Source organism: Helianthus annuus, chromosome 9 (genome assembly GCF_002127325.2).
Source record: "Helianthus annuus cultivar XRQ/B chromosome 9, HanXRQr2.0-SUNRISE, whole genome shotgun sequence".
NCBI lineage: Eukaryota > Viridiplantae > Streptophyta > Magnoliopsida > Asterales > Asteraceae > Helianthus > Helianthus annuus.
In genome coordinates this window covers 1,214,187-1,221,771 of record NC_035441.2, presented here as the reverse complement: position 1 = coordinate 1,221,771, position 7,585 = coordinate 1,214,187, and the positions used below count along the sequence as shown (strand labels likewise).

The 7,585-nt window shown below is 36.1% G+C and overlaps 1 long non-coding RNA gene across 1 annotated transcript; it reads left to right on the top strand.

Moving 5' to 3' along the window:
* The first annotated feature begins 1,753 nt into the window (after nucleotides 1-1,753).
* LOC110877025 lies at nucleotides 1,754-4,448 on the top strand. The gene is made up of 5 exons (XR_002556712.2): nucleotides 1,754-2,095; nucleotides 2,422-2,476; nucleotides 3,557-3,606; nucleotides 3,736-3,983; nucleotides 4,181-4,448. It is a non-coding gene; the product is annotated as an uncharacterized LOC110877025 (long non-coding RNA).
* The last annotated feature ends 3,137 nt before the right edge of the window (nucleotides 4,449-7,585 follow it).

Below are 7,585 nucleotides of genomic sequence, written 5' to 3'. Positions count from 1 at the left end.
CCCCTTTAGAGGATCTTTTTGCATTTCAACAGCAGTGACTATCAATTTTATTGTTTCATCAGCATGCTGAGGGCGAAGCTTATGTTTCAAAGCTTTAGCAGAAAGTATTATCCGGGGACTAGGTCAGTACTTCCATACAGCAGAAGTCCCGGGATAATACCCCAGATATTACTGAGTATAAAGACCTAGTATCTCAGAATACGGGACCTTTCAAACAAGATTTCGGGGGTTACCCATATATCCAAGAATAGTTACCCACGAATTAAACAAGTTTGATTTAGGTTTATATCTCGTTTCAATTTACTAAATGTGTGAAAATCTACTGACACATCCGCAGTAAGATTGTTTAACACTTTTTAACTTTTCATTTCTTTAGCGTGCCGTGATAGTCCACTGATGTACTATCATTTCCTCTTTTTCGCAACAAAACTCATTTTTGAATTTTATCATGTTTTTGGTTTTTTCAAATTTTCAAATGTTTTTGGATTTTCTGAAATTTCCCTACTCCCCCTAAAATGCAAACACATTTTAAAGAAAATTTGAAAACTTCTAAACTTTTGACTTACTAGAAACATAAAATGCAAAAACAAACTGTACAGAAACTTGACAACTGACACTGAATCACATCAAATCGCCATTCACTAGGCATAAACAATCTGAACTCCCCCTATCACAAATCATTTTCTCATTTAGATTTCAAAACACTTAAGTTTGTTTTAATCAAAATGATTTTTCCGGAAAATGAATTTGTGTTGATAACAATCACTTGTAGGTTTATCAATCTTAAAAACGGGGATGTGGTTCATCATCTTGTCTATCTTTTATCATGAATAGTAAATCAAGTACAAATTAATGTCCCTAATTTACCATTTGCCTCTAAGAACTTTCTGTACCACTTGTAAATGTAAACACTTCAAAGTATCCAAACATCTCAAAATTTAACCACAATTACCACTTGTGGGATCAAGATTACCACTTGTAGATACAATGGTTACCATTTGTAGGAATGTGACCTCTACATTACCATTTTTCAACCAAAATGCCGATTCCTGCTTCGCAATTACCCACCTGGAAGCTCCGGCATAGACCTTCAACCTGTAAACAAAAACATTCAAGCATTAAACACAAACATTCAAACTTCTCAAATACTTAGAAAGATGCCGATTCATGATCCACGATATAAACTTGGGATCTCCGGCGTAGTCCTATGACTATCATGGAAAACAAACATCCATCCAAGTCTTCTCAGACTTGATGGATTTCAACTCCTGAGCAGTCGGGTTATATGTAGCCTTTTTCGTGGCGTAAAAATCTTTGACTCCCTTTGCTCTTCCACTCAACATTTTCCCAAAAATTTTCTTAACATTCCCGTTGAATGTTTTCTCGACATCAAAATCATTCTTTTCTTTATAGAACTGATTTGAAATCTCAGTTTTTCCCACTTTCTTCTTTACTTCGTCAAACTTCAATGATGGAAACTCCTCATCATTTACCAAAATCTTCTTTTCAACCACTACTAGAAAACTGGGCAATTGTCACCAGAATTTGCCATGGAAAAAAATGGTCTCAAAATTAGTGACCGTTTTCTCACCAAAATCTTATTGGTAGCAAATTATATAACGCGGTCACAAAACGGTTACAAATTTTGTGACTTTTTATTTTCGGTGACAATATGGTGATAAATAAATAAAAGATAAAAAATTTGGTGGGAGTTGTGGCCGCTTTGAGCGCACTTGGTTTGCGACCATCTTAGCAGTAGCAATATTAGGTAAAAGTGTAACCGGAAATAATACTATTTTCAGCGCCTATCTTTAATTTCTCCCCAATATTAAGCGGGCCAATTGTTCAATCTCTCCAAAACCTAATCTCCCTCAGTTGAACCATCTACGTCTCCCTCAATTGAACCATCTTCGTCCTGTGCTCCACATCACTGCCAACGATTTGGTGATTTTAGTGCTTAATTGCTTCAAAACCTAACCGCTCTCAATCGCTCCAAAACCCTAATCCCCCCCCAAGGCAGTCGTTTGAATTGAACAACAACATCATCATTCGATTCTGGTGATTTTAGACTTGGAATTGTGACATTGTTATGGAGGTGAGTAAAACACACAATTATCTTGTTGTTCTATGTAATAGAAAACATAACATAGGTCCTTGTTTATCTTGTTCTCCATGTACAAGCACCAAATATGCACAATTAGACTGTCCACTTTCATTTTTTAATGTTCATAGTCGAGAATTGTTCTTCATCGTTCATACATTTAAGTTTAAGGATGTAATTTTGCCCTTCTTTTATGCTCAGGGATATAAAGGAGATAAGGAGTATTTGGGCAAATATGCATATTTGGAATTAAGAAGTTTTATAATTTTTGCATGCACCTTCTTGATGTTAATCTAATAGGCTTTCTTGGTTACTTCTAGTTTGCAGCTCATTTGCATACATGAGAGCTAGAAGGCGTAAAGGTGCAAAAGCCTGGTACGTCACTTTCTTTGACCATTGATGCCTTGTTATTTAACATTGGGTGATCTGTTCAACGTGCTGATGTGCTTCTTATTTGACAATCTAGTGTATATGGGGGTGCAAACAAACCGAGCGGCTCGCGAACCGCTCGAGAAAAAGCTCGAAATGAGCCGAGCTTGAGCCTAAAATAAAGCTCGTTTTTTTATCGAGCTCGAGCATGGCATGTGAAGCTCGTCGAGCCTTAATGTGATATTAGTCCTATTAATATTTAGTAACATTTACCCCTTATTTAAAATTGTCTAGTAAATGAGCTGAGCTTATTTAAACTTATTTACGAGCCAAGCTTGAATCGAACGTTAAGCTGGTTTAGTAAACGAGCACGATCCCGAGCTTCACTTATCGAGCTCACAAACCTAAACGAGTCTATTATTTATATTATTTTTATTAAATATACTAATTAATAGATAATAAACGAGCCAAGTCCGAGGCGAGCTCGATCTTTATAAACTACCAGTGAGCCGAGCTCAAACTTTGAGCTGGAACCAAGCCGAGCTCAGCCTAGAGCTCTCATACGTTAATCGAGCTTGGTTTCGGCTCGTTTCTAAACTTTTAATCAGTTTGGTACTGGAGTTGAGATGTTAGAAACTTAATTAGCTCAACTGTCATGTTCTATGCACACCACTAGGAAAAGGGGAGCATTTCTAGGGTTGGGTCGTCTTTTGTTATAGTTTTTCAGTTAATTATTAATCTTAAGTTTAACTTAGTTGAAGATATGGGTATCCTAAATGACTTTATATTGTTGCGCACGTATCCTGTATGTAGATTGATAGTGTGATGTCAACAAGAACATCTAATGAGCATGAAGCTATAAGAAGATTGAAATCAGAGTTTCTTGTTTAGTTTGAGGGGGTGACATCAAACTCTAACGACCTTGTAATGCTTCATAATTCATTTGTCATCATAATTTAAACCTCACGGCAATGTTTCTAAACGACCCAAAATTTGGAATGAAACAAGTCATTTTTCTAGTCATTCCAGACTGCATTATCATATTGTTTTAACTAATGCGCGCTCGCTTGTCCATGAATCATGCAGGTGCAACGAATAGGCCACAAGAATTAGATGATGTTGTCCTTAGGAGATTGGTAAGTGTGCTGGTGCTATTAATTATTATAGTTTTCGTTGTAGGATAATAGCACCTTGACAATTATTTTTTAATTTTTGTTTTGCAATATGTGATTTATATATAATAGAAGTTAAAACTCATGAATCAGGTGAAGAGGATATACATGGAATTTAGTGAAACGGTTTCTTATAATGGTTGGTTGTTATAATTGGTCAAAGAATCACAATACATTGCAATGATAGGTTTTCATATGAATATTTGTTTAAGAAAATGGTAGTGACCCGTGTAAATAGCAGAGAAGACTTGTGGTCACGAGCTGAGGGCAAGAATAAAGGAAAAGTGTACGGGTTAGGCAATGATAGTGACCTGTGTGTACATAACAGAGAAGACCCTGAGGTATTTTTAATCCTTTTAGACTAATAACTTTTGTGCATTTCCTTCTTAATATGTAAACAAACTGGAACATGCTATTTAGCTTCTAGCCCTTGAATTGTAGCTCACAGTTGTATTTTGTTTTCTTTGTAACCAACTTGACCCATTATTAGTTTTCGTTAATTCTGATTTCTTGATTCTATTCATTGGTTATTTCGTAGATTGAAAAGTTGAACTTAGTTATCAAGGAGCTCGTTAAGAAAAAAGATGAAGAAAAAGAAAGGTTCAATGGAATTATTGCGGGCTTGTTGGCTGGCAAAGAAAAAGATAAGGTGGATAAAGATGCGTTGCTTGATAGGATGTCACAAATTGAAGCTATGTTAACAGCTACAGTTCGAAGATAGGCTATAAACACTTGGTTTTGAATGTTTAGATGTTTATCTTATTAGGATAATTTTAGTTAGTTTATATTTTAGTTGGTATTTTTTATATGCTTTTGAAAACAAGATTGTTTTATATAATTTTGTGATTTTATTAGACTTTTTTTAATATAATTTGTAGTTTTATTGATATGTAATTTTGATGAAAATAGCAGGGGGGAAAATCTGAATTAAAAATGAATATTCCTGTAATAGTAATCAGTAAATGGTAGCAAATGGTTGCAATTGTGTAAAAAATGGTGGCTAAATGGTGGCAATATCAGTGGCTAAATGGTATCAAAACTCGCAAAATGTGTGAAAAATGATGGCTAAATGGTGGCAATAACGGTGGCTAAATGGTGGCAATATCGGTGGCTAGATGGTATCAAAACCTGCAGAAACCGATGGTTAAATGGTGGCAAATCAGTAGCTAAATGGTGTGAAAACGCGTCACAACTTGATGGCAAATTCGGTGGCAAACAAGGCGGAGCGTAGCAAACATGAAGCGGTGGAAAATAATTTTGACCAATTTTGTGGTGGTAAAATAAGGTAGCAAAATATAAAAATGGTGACAATTTGGTGGCATTAGGGCAATTGACACGGGTGTTTTTGTCACCGTATTTTCGGTGACAAACTGGTGACAATAAGGAAATTGCTACCATTTTGTAACCAAAAATTACATGACAAAAACCAAGTTTTCTAGTAGTGAACCTGTGGCTCCTCTGGCTTTATGGAACCAGATTCATCGCCGACATTTACTTCATCTTTCTTTGCAACCCAGACCTGGTTGTCCTTTCCTTTCTTCTCATACTTGTTCTTTTGTGAACATTCACCAACCTCGAATTTTGAATTCTCAAACATTCTAAGTGTTTCAGTTGGTGGTTCAACATCAACAACTTTCTCTTTCAACTTCTGAGAAACTCCCTGTTTTGCTTTGGTATTCTGTGTACAGTTCCATGCAATGTGACCAACTTCATTGCATCTGTAACAAGTACGAGTCTCTTTTTGATAAAACACTTCAGCTCCATTTCTCTTTCTTTCAGCAAGAAACTCCTGGTTTGACTGTTTCCAGAACGGTTTCTTCTGTTCTTCATCCGAACTTCCACCTGACACAAATTCAGTTTTTGTTTTAGAATTTTTATCATTTTTATGGTTTTCTGGTGGCATAAAACCAAGACCTTTCTTTTTGTAGCTACGATTTTGGTTAGGTTTCTTTTGAAAACCAGAACCAGAATTGTTGCCCTTTTTCTTATTTAAACGTTGTTGAACTCGAGAAGTATATTTTTTAGGTTTTTCAAAAGTTTTCGAACCTTTTAATTCTGAAATATTGATTTCTGTTAGTTTGAAAGTTTTGTTTATTCGTTCCGTTTTAATACTCATTATAGGGATCTCTTTATTGTAATATAATTTGTCCGAACCTTTCAAAGTATAAACAACTTCGAATGATTCATCATTCAAATTTGACTGTGAAAGCAAAAATTCTAAACTATAAGACCGTTTAACCGACGAATTTGAACTTTTGACTAACGACTTTGACCCTTCAGACTCAGATTTCGACTCGGACTCCTCATCAGTATCCAACACCTGATCGACCACCTTTTTAATTAACTCAGACTCATGATCAGTATCAGACGAGGTAAACGTGACATCAATATTGTCTGGTAAAACGTCAGTTGTGTCGGTTTTTAACTGAATATTGACTGCTTTCTCCAATTGCTCCTCATTTGGTTTCCTAGGAGAATACCCATCCCAAATTGGAGGTGGACACTTGTTATAGCTAACAGTCGTTTTCTTACCACAGTCATTCTTCTTCTTTTGCTTCTCATCTTGAAAAGCTTCTAAACCTGCAACAGTTGGATAAACACGATCAATAAGATAATCAGAAGTAGTGTAGCTTAACAACAACCTCCTAATTCTCTCATTCTCTATCTTTTCGATTTCCAACTCCTGCTTCCATTTGGCACTCTCTTCAATGTAAAAATTTATTGCCTTTTGTTTCGACATCAAAGTAGCATTCATCATGGTAAGCGCTTGTTCTCTCTCTGAGTTTGTTGTTTGAAGACCAGTTACTGTTCTGTTCAACACGTCGTACGATTCCTTCACATAATTGAGGTTGAACAATAACTGCTCCTTCTTCTTTTCATACTCAGATATGATGTCGTCTTTAGCTGCACAGTTCTTGCAATCTTCCAAGCACTTCTCGCACGGCTTGATGACTTCAATAATCTTCTCCACTTCGATTGTCTTAACAACTTCAATCAATTTTCTACTTCAATCACTTTTTCCACTTCAACCACCTTCTCTTCTTTCACAGCTTCTGTAAGCTTTTCAGCAACACTTTCAACATTCTGAAATTCACCTTCAGATTCAGTTTGTTGTTCTTTAGCAGCTCGTTTTCCCTTCAGTTTCTCCATGCAATCTGCAAAATAAACATGAAAACTTTTAGGAGAAAGATGAGTTTTAGCAACATTTATAAGTTTTTCTCCCTCATCATCACTGCTGTTGTGAACTGGTGATTGATCAAAATGAACAGATTTTTCAGACTCATTATCAGATAAATCAGAAACAGTTGGTGATTTATCAAAAACAACAGCCTTTTCTGAACCAATCTCATTCTGAACACTCTCATCAGAACTAACTGCATATTCAACATTTTCATCTGAATCTGTTGAAAGTTCTCCAGATCTTTCAGAAATTTTATCATCAACACCATCTGAACTTTCATCAGATGACACAGATTTTGCATCTCCACTTGATACATTCTCTCCAATAAATCTCATCCAAGTAGCAAACAAATTTGGCTCTCGGACGATCTTTGCAATGAAAGCTTTATAATCTCCATTCTCATCAACAAACATATCCCAACTGAAACCTTCTGGCAGTTTCTCATCATCTTGATCAACAATGCGTGCGGCTGTGGCTTCAGATGATATGAAATCACTCCAGCTGAAATCTACCATACAAGCTCTTTTCAGATCTTCTATCTTTCCTCCGTGAGCTGTTTGAGGTTCTTGGGATCGACCGACTTGCTGATAGATAGCTTTGCGGTAGTAGTCATCTTTCCCAAATGGATTTTGTGCTCCGCTAGCCTCTCTTCCTTTGCATTCCCGCTTGAAATGGCCTTTCTCCCTGCAACGAAAACACGTAACTTTAGATTTATCAAAACCTAAAGTAGTCACATGTGCATCAAGAAAGTCATTTCTTCCG